Source organism: Globicephala melas, chromosome 4 (assembly GCF_963455315.2).
Source record: "Globicephala melas chromosome 4, mGloMel1.2, whole genome shotgun sequence".
In the NCBI taxonomy this organism is placed as follows: domain Eukaryota; kingdom Metazoa; phylum Chordata; class Mammalia; order Artiodactyla; family Delphinidae; genus Globicephala; species Globicephala melas.
This window is the reverse complement of record NC_083317.1, coordinates 82007670-82020922: the sequence shown is the minus strand read 5'-3', so window position 1 is coordinate 82020922 and position 13253 is coordinate 82007670. Positions and strand designations below refer to the sequence as shown.

At 38.6% G+C, this 13253-nt stretch overlaps 1 protein-coding gene across 5 annotated transcripts in view; it reads left to right on the top strand.

Annotated features, from left to right (window-relative positions):
• The window catches only part of VPS8 (VPS8 subunit of CORVET complex), a 391603-nt gene that overhangs the window by 334824 nt on the left and 43526 nt on the right, over positions 1–13253 (top strand). The gene's annotated exons all lie outside the window — the stretch shown is intronic.

Here is a 13253-nt window from a genome sequence, read left to right as displayed (position 1 = left end):
CAACTAGGGACTTCCATTGTTCTAGAATTCCCACCCTCTCTACCAGATGGGCATCCTGGTATCAGTGAGTGGTAGCAGATGAAAGATATTTTAAGGATGAAAGGTACATAGTTTTTCTTAACAATGTACTTTCCCTCCAGATAGCTGTTCCTAAAGAAAACTGGTCCTAGGTATTAACATTTCAGCACATACCAGCTAAGTGAGACCTCAATAAATACTTGTGTGATAGAACTCTTATCTAGGCCATTTCAACCCTTGAATGTGAACTCTGTGGCACAGATAGGTTGTTTGTCTTTGAAGTAATTCTCAGATGATGTCAAAAGAACCACTAAAATCCTTTTCTTTATCCAACTGCAACAGTGCAGTTGAAATATAGCAAACAGATTGACATTTTTGCTATGTTTTCTCTTACCATTTTTATTTCTCTGATAGTTGACTTGTCCCTGGTTGTAGGTGTGCTTTCCTTGCTCTTTTTTATGATTTCAGCCAGCATCCGTGTCGGGGAAGGATTGTAGAACAAAAATAACACCTTGCTGGCTCTGTTGACTAACAGCAGGTTCTAGCTTCAAAGCGGTGTGCCAAAAATGGATGCCTTTTCTCTGCCTTCAGAATCCCCTTTTCAAAGGAAAAAAAGAATAGAAACGAAATATGTTGTCTGAAAAGCCTTATAACGTGCTGCACGTGAAACCCTCTTTCACTCTTGTCAAGACAGCAAGGGCAGGCGAGACCACAGTGGTGATTGTTGCCGCTCAGAACCATCACACCGTAACATGAGGAGCTGGAAAGGGTGTCAGCCACTTAGTCGCACTCAGTAAGCAAAGGAGGAAACTGGAATCCAGAGGGAAATTTTTTACCTCTCTCAAATGTTCCATGGGACACACTTCTACCATAGAGGTTAAAAACACGTGCTTTGGATTCAGTGATTGACTCATCTACTTTATCTGAATAACCTTGAGTAAGTCAGCCTCCTCTGTAAAGTGATGATGCTCCTCTCAGAATTGCCCTAAAGATTAAATGAGAAACAATTTAAGTGCCTGACGCTGTGTTTGACACATATTAAGTACTCAGTAAATTGTAACACAAGTACTCAGCTGTTACTGAAACTAGTATTAAAACACAAGTCTCCCAACTCCTAGTCAGATGTCCTTTCATCTGTCCTTTATTATGCTACTTATATACTATTGTCCATTCAGCAAGTATTTCTTTATACTAGATAGTGAGCTAAGAAGCAGACTACAGAGATTAAAAATACAATCCCTGTTCTCAAGGACCTCAGCATTTAATTGGAAAGGTAGACAGGTTGCACTGACAGTTACCAGACTACTTGACACGTGCCATGCAGGGTGCACAGGGTGCTGCAAGAGTGTGCAGGAGAGGCCCGGTTTTGAAATGACTAAGATCCGTTAGTACAACTTTTACATTCTTTATGGTAAAGAGTCCAGTGAAGAAACTTGAGAAATGGTTAGCTGCTCCCCTACAACTTTGTGACTAGATTGTAATGAAAGCAAATCCTACCATACTTAGACATTTATTAAATTAAGATCACAAAAACATTTTATCCAGTCGACATATCATGAATACCTTTTATTTTAGCAATGAGGGTCCATTTCTAATATTTACCATTCTTATTAATAAGACATTGATTTCACCAATGGAAAATTTTTCTGCTGTCTCTTGAGCTAATGAGCAAAGTCTTAGGTGTTGGTCAATAGATGAACAGCTTTTAGGAGCTGCCTTTGGAAGTTCATGTGAGTTGCGGTTTCTGAAATGTGGATTCTTGTTTAGAGCCACTGACCACCCCTGACTGAAGCCTAAACTTAATAGCACATACTTAACATTGCACTGTTTATGGTGTGTAGAATAACTTTAAAATATATATCATAACAGGTGCCTCTCCCAAACTAAGAGGTCAAGGAAGGCTTCCCAGTAGAGGTAAAGCTTGATCTAGCCTGGAAACACAAGGCAAAAGGTATTCCAGGCAGACATGGGTGAGCTAGGAAATGGAGGCAGTTTGTTTGTCTTAAGTATGGGATCTTGCAGAAGCCTGGTGAAGTAAACGGGAGTCCAGATCACAGAGCCCCAGTCTGTGAAGTTTGCTTTTTATCTCAAGGATAAGTGTTTCCATCAAACATGAGGCAGAAAGACCAATTAAAAGAAAAAAGATCCTAAGCCTATGCTATGTTAATAGAATGAGGAGGTGAGATAGATTCAAGTCTTAGCCTTTGTATTCTCCCCACAAACCTTTTTGACACCGTGAGGTAGGTGTCCTTCCCTTTTTGAGCTCTCAGAGTACCCTGAACTAGTCCTTACAAACATACTTATCTGGCTGTGTTGAAATTGCCTCTTTGCTTATATGTGTCCCCCATTAGACTCTCTGCCTCATAAGGGCAGGGCCCGTAGCAGTTCTGTTTCCTGTTGTCTATCTAAGTGTAGAACAAAGTATGCAGTCATTCAGTACTTGTTGCATGAATGAGAGAGACATGGAAGAGATTCCGTAGGACTTCGTAGTTGTTTATGGGAAGTGAGGAGAAAAAAGAAGTTTCTGCTGAATAACTGGAGAAAGAACAAATGAAGCACCATTGCTGTTCTGGGCTTGTACTCCCAGCATGGTCAGTTCCTTACTGTTTAAGCTCTATCAGCAATACTCCAAGTGAGACCAGTGTGAAGCTCAGCACCTCATTGTTACTTCCCTAGTTGGATATGTATATTTGTGTGTATGTGTTTGTGTGTGCAAATATATATGCATCTACATATATATTCTGGTTGTCATCCTGGAGCTCCTGTAATTCTCTAATCCTGGAGCTACAGTCCCTCTTCCCAAAGTTGCACTGACAGATGGGAGCACCAAGAGTGTCTGTTGAACAGTGTGACTGCCAAAGTGACATGTGTAAGAAACACAAAAGAGCAGCAGTGTTCTTGATTTAAGCCAAAGATTCTCTGTTGACCAATAACTGAAGACAGTGTTCAGTGACTCTACTGCATATTGGCCCTGCAAAGAGCTCTCTAATTGTTGTTCTTTCTCTACTTGAGCTCTGCTCAAGTGCCGACGAGTCAGGAGCCATGTTCTGTAGGTCCTGCTAGCTCGGGATATGCGGCTCATGTAGAAGTCACTCTCCTATTCTGCTACCATGTCAGGGCCTGGCAGACTCCATGAGCATTTTGTATTTGTGATATTCTTTCAGAAAGCTCTGGATTAGAAATACTTATCATACATAATAATATATCTATAGCATTTAAAATTTGTATATCATATTTATCTTTTGTATATAAAATTTCTTCTTAATGGGCTCTAACTGATAACTTCAATAAAAAAGTAGGAAGACACATATGCTTCCCTAGGACTTCTTCAGTGTTTGATCATAGATAACTAGAAATTAGAAGCATTTTCCTTAGATAGAAATTGTCCTAAAGTCCATTGCACTAAACTCCCTAGCATAGATCCAAATAGGAGGTGCTGAAGTGTTTGAGGTGGATTAAAGGAGTTTAGAGGGTTAGTTGAAGGCAGCATCAAAAACGTCTCGCTATGATGCAGCACTTCTTGACTACTGTAGAAACACCAACCAGGAACTTGTGTGGCAAAGTTGGCATTGTTACATGCATAATAATCAGAGAAAGCAGTTTTGTCTTATTCTTGATCACAAAAGCATGGTTACACTCTGAGCCATCCCCTGTTTTAGATGAACCTTCTCTGCTGTTGTGTTTGTGGAAGCCTGAGGGGCCGGGTGTTCTGGCTGGTAGAATCCACTATAAGGGGTACAGTTAATGTTCTTCTCAAAATGACTTCTTCCAGTTAGGGAGAAGGTACTGGGAGTGGCATAGTGGGAAGCCTTTCTAATAGTTCTGGGTAATTCAGTAAATATTCAACAAGCCTCTAAGGTGCCAGGACTTGGAGGAACAAAGGTCAGTGAAAAATAGTTCTTGCAGAAGGAAAAGACCTACAAAAACAAACCCAAAACAATGAAGAAAATGGTAATAGGAACATAAATATCAATAATTATCTTAAGTGTAAATGGATTAAATGCTCCAACCAAAAGACATAGACTGGCTGAATGGATACAAAAACAAGACCCATATATATGCTGTCTAGAAGAGACTCACTTCAGACCTAGGGACACATACAGACTGAAAGTGAGGGGATGGAAAAAGATATTCCATGCAAATGGAAATCAAAAGAAACCTGGAGTAGCAATTCTCATATCAGACAAAATAGACTTTAAAATAAAGACTATTACAAGAGACAAAGAAGGACACTACATAATGATCAAAGGATCAATCCAAGAAAAAGATATAACAATTGTAAATGTTTATGCACCCAACATAGGAGCACCTCAGTACATCAGGCAAATGCTAACAGCCATAACAGGGGAAATCGACAGTAACACTATAATAGTAGGGGACTTTAACACCCCACTTTCACCAATGGACAGATCATCAAAAATGAAAATAAATAAGGAAACACAAGCTTTAAATGACACATTAAACAAGATTAAACAAGATGGAGCAAACAATTAGAGAAAGAACAACAACAAAAAAAAACCCAAGTTAGCAGAAGGAAAGAAATCATAAAGATCAGATCAGAAATAAATGAAAGAGAAATGAAGGAAATGATAGCAAAGATCAATAAAACTAGAAGCTGGTTCTTTGAGAAGATAAACAAAATTGATAAACCATTAGCCAGACTCATCAAGAAAAAAAGGGAGAAGATTCAAATCAACAGAATTAGAAATGAAAGAGGAGAACTAACAACTGACACTGCAGAAATACAAAGGATCATGAGAGATTACTACAAGCAACTATATGCCAATAAAATGGACAACATGGAAGAAATGGGCAAATTCTTAGCAAAGTACAACCTTCCGAGTCTGAACCAGGAAGAAATAGAAAATATAAACAGACCAGTCACAAGCACTGAAATTGAAACTGTGATTAAAAATCTTCCAACAAACAAAAGCCAGGACAAGATGGTTTCACAGGTGAACGCTATCTAACATTTAGAGAAGACCTAACACCTATCCTTCTCAAGCTCTTCCAAAAAATTTCACAATTTGTATGGAAACACAAAAGACCCCGAATAGTCAAAGCAGTCTTGAGAAAGAAAAATGGAATTGGAGCAATCAGGCTCCCTGACTTTGGACTACACTACAAAGCTACAGTAATCAAGACAGTATGGTACTGGCACAAAAACAGAAATATAGATCAATGGAACAGGATTGAAATCCCAGAGATAAACCCATGCACCTGTGGTCACCTTATCTTTGATAAAGGAGGCAAGAATATACAATGGAGAAAAGACAGCCTCTTCAATAAGTAGTGCTGGGAAAACTGGACAGCTACATGTAAGTGAATGAAATTAGAACACTCCCAAACTCATACACAAAAATAAACTCAAAATAGATTAAAGACCTAAATGTAAGACCAGACACTGTAAAACTCTTAGAGGAAAACATAGGCAGAACACTCTATGACATAAATCACAGCAAGATCCTTTTTGACCCACCTCCTAGAGAAGTGGAAATGAAAACAAAAATAAACAAATGGGATCTAATGAAACTTAAGACCTTTTGCACAGCAAAAGAAACCATAAACAAGATGAAAAGACAACCCTCAGAATGGGAGAAAATATTTGCAAATGAAGCAACTGACAAAGGATGAATCTCCAAAATATATAAACAGTTCATGCGGCTCAATATCAAAAAAACAAACAATCCAGTCCAAAAATGGGCAGAAGACCTAAATAGACATTTCTCCAAAGAAGACATATAGACTGCCAACAAACACATGAAAGGATGCTCAACATCACTAATCATTAGAGATTTGCAAATCAAAACCACAGTGAGGTATCACCTCACACCAGTCAGAATGGCCATCATCAAAAAGTCTACAAACAATAAATGCTGGAGAAGGTGTGGAGAAAAAGGAACCCTCTTGCACTGTTGGTGGGAATGTAAACTGATACAGCCACTATGGAGAACAGTATGGAAGTCCCTTAAAAAACTAAAAGTAGAACGACCCAGCAATCCCACTACTGGGCATATACCCTGAGCAAACGATAATTCAAAAAGAGTCATGTACCACAATGTTCATTGCAGCACTGTTTACAATAGCCAGGACATGGAAACAACCTAAGCGTCCATCAACAGATAAATGGATAAAGAAGATGTGGCACATATATACAATGGAATATTACTCAGCCATAAAAAGAAACGAAATTGGGCTTCCCTGGTGGCGCAGTGGTTGAGAGTCCGCCTGCCGATGCAGGGGACACGGGTTCGTGCCCCAGTCCGGGAAGATCCCGCATGCCGCGGAGCGGCTGGGCCCGTGAGCCATGGCTGCTGAGCCTGCATGTCCGGAGCCTGTGCTCCGCAATGGGAGAGGCCACAACAGTGAGAGGCCCACGTACCGCAAAAAAAAAAAAAAAAAAAAAAAAGAAACGAAATTGACTTATTTGTAGTGACCTAGAGTCTGTCATACAGAGTGAAGTAAGTCAGAAAGAGAAAAACAAATACCATATCCTAACACATATATATGGAATCTAAAAAGAAAAAAAAGGTTCTGAAGAACCTAGGAGCAGGACAGGAATAAAGACGCAGATGTAGAGAACAGACTTGAGGACACAGGGTCGGGGAAGGGTAAGCTGGGATGGAGTGAGAGAATGGCATTGACATATATACACTGCCAAATGTAAAATAGATAGCTAGTGGGGAGCAGCCGCATAGCACAGGGAGATCAGCTCAGTGCTTTGTGACCACCTAGAGGGGTGGGGTAGGGAGGGTGGGAGGGAGCTGCAAGAGGGAGGAGATTTGGGGATATATGTATATGTATAGCTGATTCATTTTGTTATAGAGCAGAAACTAACACAACATTGTAAAGCAATTATACTCCAATAAAGATGTTTAAAAAAAAATGGAAGATGGAAAAAAAATTTTTTTTCCAGTTGTCCACCAGTGAGATCTCCCAGTGCTCTTGGAAATTCTTTGTAGTAGCTTAGCAAGGAACTTCTCCGTAAGTCTAAGTTAGTTCCTTGGAAGAAGAGGCTGATATCGACCCCTGGACTCCGGGAGCTCCATGTTTCTAGTGAAACTATTTCCTCATTTTGGTAACTTCCAGTGTTGCATAGTTTCATAGATCATTCCTACCTAACCTACACACTATAAATATGTACAGCTTTATCAGTAGCAAAGGGCCCCTCTCTACTGCACATAGGCCAGGCACTTAGAGGTCAACTATGCACAAGCTAAATTGTGAGGTTCTAAGAGTTATGGGGAATACATGCATTCTGTTATTTCTCTGATTTAAACTGTTCACTCAATAAACTGTATTTTATATCCTAAATATATATATATATATAAGTTCTTGCTCTCAGCACACTTAAAAGTTAATGGTGACTGAACTGGTGGGCTGAATAGCCAAGCCTCCCAGAAATTGGTGCATAGCTTCTCAAATATTCAAGTTTAATACCAGAATTTAGAGCTGATTCTTTTTTTCCAAGTGTTCTGGTGAGGCAAAATTTTTGTAGCTGGTTCCCGGTTTTGCCACTCATGTCAGGAATGTAGTTGACTGTACTTGCTCATGATTTTTATTGAATTATGGAGTGGGAGGGTTTGTTTTTTTTTTTTAGGGAAAAAGCCCCATAGAGCCACTGTTTCCATAGCAACAGGAAAAGCTGGCTGCAGTGTCTCAACTGACCAGCCCAAGAATGGCTGGTTGATAGTTTCACAAAAGTCAAGGGAACACAAAAGGAGAAAGCACTGAGAGATAGATGAAACATTTTCTAGATGTTGTGTGATGTTGGCTTAAGTAAAGATTCAGTTGCCTTTTTTTATTTAACTGAAGTGTAGTTGATGTACAATATTATATAAGTTACAGGTGTACAATATAGTGATTCACAATTTTTAAAGGTTATACTCCATTTATAGTTATTATAAAATATTGGCTATATTCCCTCTGTTGTACAATGTATCCTTATAGCTTATCTTATATGTAATAGTTTGTACCTCCCACTTTCCCTACCCTTACATTGCCTCTCCCCCTTTCCCTCTCCCCAGTGGTAACCACTAGTTTGTTCTCTATATCTGTGAGTCTGTTTCTTTTTTGTTATATTCACTAGTTTGTTGTGTTTTTTAGATTCCACATATAAGTGATATCATACAGTATTTGTCTTTCTCTGTCTGACTACTTTCACTTAGTGTAATACCCTCCAAGTCCATCCATGTTGCTGGAAGTAGCAAATTTTCATTCTTTTTTATGGCTGAATAGTATTCCATTGTATGTTTATACATCTTCTTTATCCATACATCTGTTGATGGACACTTAGGTTGCTTCCAGTTGTTTCTTGGCAACTGTAAATTATAGTACTATGAACATTGGGTTGCATGTATCTTTTCAAATTAGTGTTATGGGGTGCTTTTTGGATATATACTCAGGAGAGGAATTTCTGGGTCATATGGTAGTTCTATTTTTACTTTAATGAGAAACCTCCATACTGTTTTCCACAGTGGCTGCACCAATTTACATTCCCACCAACAGTGTACAAGGTTTCCCTTTTCTCTACATATTCACCAACATTTATTATGTGTTCTTTTTTATGATAGCCATTCTGACAGGTGTGAGGTGATATCTCATTGTGGTTTTGATTTGCATTTTCCTCATAGTTAGTTAGCAATGTTGAGCATCTTTTCATGTGCCTATTGGCCATCTGCATTTCCTCTTTGGAAAAATGTCTATTCAGGTCTTCTGACCATTTTTTAATTGGGTTGTTTGTTTTTGATGTTGAGTTATATGAGCTGTTTATTTATTTTGGATATTAACCTTTATCAGTCATATCATTTGCAAATATTTTCTCCCCTTCAGTAGATTGTCTTTCATTTTGTTGACGGTTTCCTTCACTGTGCAAAAGCCTTTAAGTTTAATTAGGTCCCATTTGTTTATTTTTGCTTTTATTTCCATTACTCTAGGAGATGGATCCAAAAAAATATTACTACAATTTATGTCAGAGAGTGTTCTGCCTATGTCTTCCTCTAGGAGTTTTATGGTTTGGGGTCTTACATTTAGGTCTTTAATCCATTTTGAGTTTAATTTGTGTATGGTGTTAGAGAATGTTCTAATTTCATTCTTTTACATGTAGCTGTCCAGTTTTCCTAGCACCACTTTGTCTTTTCTCCAGCGTATATTCTTGCATCCTTTGTTGTAGATTATTGACCATAAGTGTGTGGGTTTATTTCTGAGCTCTCTGTTCTGTTCCATTGATCTGTGTGTCTCTTTTTGTGCCAGTACCATACTGTTTTGATTACTGAAACTTTGTAGTATACTCTGAAGTCAGGGAGTCATCTGCCTTTTTAAGACTCTCTCTTAACTCCTGCAAAGATGCAATTCCTCATGAACAACAAAGTGGTAGCCCTTGATGATTGTATGCTGCCTCTTTCCTTAGAGTATTTGTCTTAGTAGGACTTAGATGCACATTATATCCAGATGTGATTTCCATGCCTCTATTGATTTAACAAAGAAAAAACCAGAGGACATGATTTGATCTTTGTTTTTGCACAGGCATGGTAGGATATCACAGCAGGCCAGGTGCCTCTTTATGCTGATGTGAAGAAGCTGAGGTGCAGTTGTCTTCAGACATCTGAAGGGTGCTGATTTGGAAGTAGAGGCATTCTTTGTAGTTCAGAGGGCAGAACTGGTACCTGTGGGTAACTGCTATGTAGATGGAGATGTTGGCTTAGTATGAGAATTTTCTAACACTACCCATTACCAGAGGCGTGCCATGAGTGGCAGGATGTCTGTCTCTCAGAGCTGCTGCAGAGGGATTCCTGCCATGGGTGAGAGGTTGGATTCGTTGATTTTTAGATCTTTTTGAAGGTTAAGATCTTCTGAGTCTACAGTTGTATTAAACAAGTGGCATGTTTGTTGATGTGCTGAATGATTTTAGTTAGACCCTAACCCCCCAGTCTGAATTAACAGAATATGTTGTCTATCAAAGAAAAACAAATCTGGACTTAGGTAAGAAGAAGACTTCATTCAAAAGAATTATTGCAATAAGGGGAGGGAGCTAGTACAATAGAGGGGAAGAGGCTATTCCATAGGGAGAACAGTTTGACCAAAGGATCTGCAAGGGTCTCAAAGATCAGGCAAAAAGGAAATTTCTTTTATAGGGGCAGGTAAACAAGGCTAGAAAGAACCAGATATGGGGGAATAGATGGCAGAATCAGACAGTGATCAGGAAATGTCTTTCCTTGATGTCAGCTGATTCTCAGGAGACATCATTATGGAGAGGTTATATTCTGGCTTGGGCTGAGGGTGGATCAGAGGCTTGAGAGAAGGAGAGAAGCTTAGGTAACATTTGGTCATCAGTTAGCAAGCATTTCATTCTAATCAATCAGTGAGGACAAGCAGCTCAGCTTATCTTTTTTCAGGCAAAGCATGGAAATTTGATAGGTCTGTGTCTGGCCTTGTCATAGGTAAGCATGGGGGCTAGGTGAGTCTTCCCTGAGTCTTATGGGGAGGCGTGGTTCTTTGCAGTAAGCTGTTTTCCAGAACAGGGTGGGAGATTTTTTTTAACTGTGCTGTTTTCCAAGAGCTCAGGTAAAGTAAAGTTTAACATGGTAATGGATCTGGCTGTACTTGTTATGTTCTTTCCTTATTCTTTTTCTTTTTTTTTAATTTTATTTTATTTTTTTATACAGGAGGTTCTTATTAGTCATCAACTTTATACACATCAGTGTATACATGTCAATTCCAATCACCCAATTCATCACACCACCATCCCCACCCCCCCACGGCTTTCCCACCTTGGTGTCCATAAGTTTGTTCTCTACATCTGTGTCTCAACTTGTGCCCTGCAAACTAGTTCATCTGTACCATTTTTCTAGGTTCCACATACATGTGTTAATATACGATATTTGTTTTTCTCTATCTGACTTAATTCACACTGTATGACAGTCTCTATATCCATCCACGTCTCAACAAATGCCCCAGTTTCGTTCCTTTTTATGGCTAATATTCCATTGTATACATGTATCACATCTTCTTTATCCATTTGTCTGTCGATGGGCATGTAGGTTGCTTCCATGACCTGGCTATTGTAAATAGTGCTACAATGAACATTGGGGTCCATTTGTCTTTCTGAATTATGGTTTTCTCTGGGTATATACCCACTAGTGGGATTGCTGGATCATATGGTAATTCCATTTTTAGTTTTTTAAGGAACCTCCGTACTGTTCTCCATAGTGACTGTATCAATTTACATTCCCACCAACAGTGCAAGAGGGTTCCCTTTTCTCCACACCGTCTCCAGCATTTGTTGTTTGTCGATTTTCTGATGATTCCCATTCTAACTGGTGTGAGGTGATAGCTCATTGTAGTTTTGATTTGCAAATCTCCAATAATTAGTGATGTTGAGCAGCTTTTCATATGCCTCTTGGCCATCTGTATGTCTTCTTTGGAGAAATGTCTCTTTAGCTCTTCTGCCCATTTTTGGATTGGATTGTTTGTTTCTTTATTATTGAGCTGCATGAGCTGTTTATATATTTTGGAGATTAATCCTTTGTTCGTTGTTTCATTTGCAAATATTTTCTCCCATTCTGAGGGTTCTCCTTTTCGTCTTGTTTATGGTTTCCTTTGCTGTGCAAAAGCTTTCAAGTTTCATTAGATCCCATTTGTTTATTTTTGTTTTTATTTCCATTACTCCAGGAGGTGGATCAAAAAAGATCTTGCTGTAATTTATGTCAAAGAGTGTTCTTCCTATGTTTTCCTCTAAGAGTTTTATAGTGTCCGGTCTTACATTTAGGTCTCGAATCCATTTTGAGTTTATTTTTGTGTATGATGTTAGGGAGTGTTCTAATTTCATTCTTTTACATGTAGCTGTCCAGTTTTCCCAGCGCCACTTATTGAAGAGACTGTCTTTTCTCCATTGTATATCCCTGCGTCCTTTGTCATAGATTAGTTGACCATAGGTGCGTGGGTTTATCTCTGGGCTTTCTGTCTTGTTCCATTGATCTATATTTCTGTTTTTGTGCCAGTACCATATTGCCTTGATTACTCTAGCTTTGTAGTATAGTCTGAAGTCAGGGAGTCTGAATCCTCCCGCTCCATTTTTTCCCTCAAGACTACTTTGGCTATTCAGGGTCTTTTGTGTCTCCATACAAATTTTAAGATTTTTTGTTCTAGTTCCATAAAAAGTACCATTGGTAATTTCATAGGGATTGCATTGAATCTGTACATTGCTTTGGACAGTATAGTCATTTTCACAATATTGATTCTTCCAATCCAAAAACATGGTATCTCTCCATCTGTTGGTATCATCTTTAATTTCTTTCATCAGTGTTTTATAGTTTTCTGCATATACGTCTTTTATCTCCCTAGTTAGGTTTATTCCTAGGTATTTTATCCTTTTTGTTGCAGTGTTAAATGGGAGTGTTTCCTTAACTTCTCTTTCAGATTTTTCATCATTAGTGTATAGGAATGTAAGAGATTTCTGTGCATCAATTTTGTATCCTGCAACTTTACCAAATTCATTGACTAGCTCTAGTAGTTTTCTGCTGGCATCTTTAGGATTCTCTATGTATAGTATCATGTCCTCTGCAAACAGTGACAGTTTGTCTTCTTTTCCGATTTGTATTCCTTTTATTTCTTTTTTTCTCCGATTGCCATGGCTAGGACTTCCAAAACTATGTTGAATAATAGTTGCGAGAGTGGACATCCTTGTTTTGTTCCTGATCTTAGCAGAAATGCTTTCAGTTTTTCACCATTGAGAATGATGTTTGCTGTGGGTTTCTCATATATGGCCTTTATTATGTTGAGGTAGATTCCCTCTATGCCCACTTTCTGGAGAGTTTTTATCATAAATGGGTGTTGAATTTTGTCAAAAGCTTTTTCTGCATCTATTGAGATGATCATACGGTTTTTATTCTTCAATTTGTTATTATGGTGTATCACATTGAGTGATTTGCATATATTGAAGAATGCTTGCATCCCTGGGATAAATCACACTTAATCATGGTGTATGATCCTTTTAATGTGTTGTTGGATTCTCTTTGCTAGTATTTTGTTGAGGATTTTTGCATCTATATTCATCAGTGATATTGGTCTGTAATTTTCTTTTATTGTCTGGTTTATGTATCAGGGTGATCGTGGCCTCATAGAAGGTGTTTGAGAGTGTTCTTTCCTCCGCAATTTTTGGAGGAGTTTGAGAAGGATGTGTGGTAACTTGTCTCTAAATGTTTGATGGAATTCACCTGTGAAGCCGTCTGGTCCTG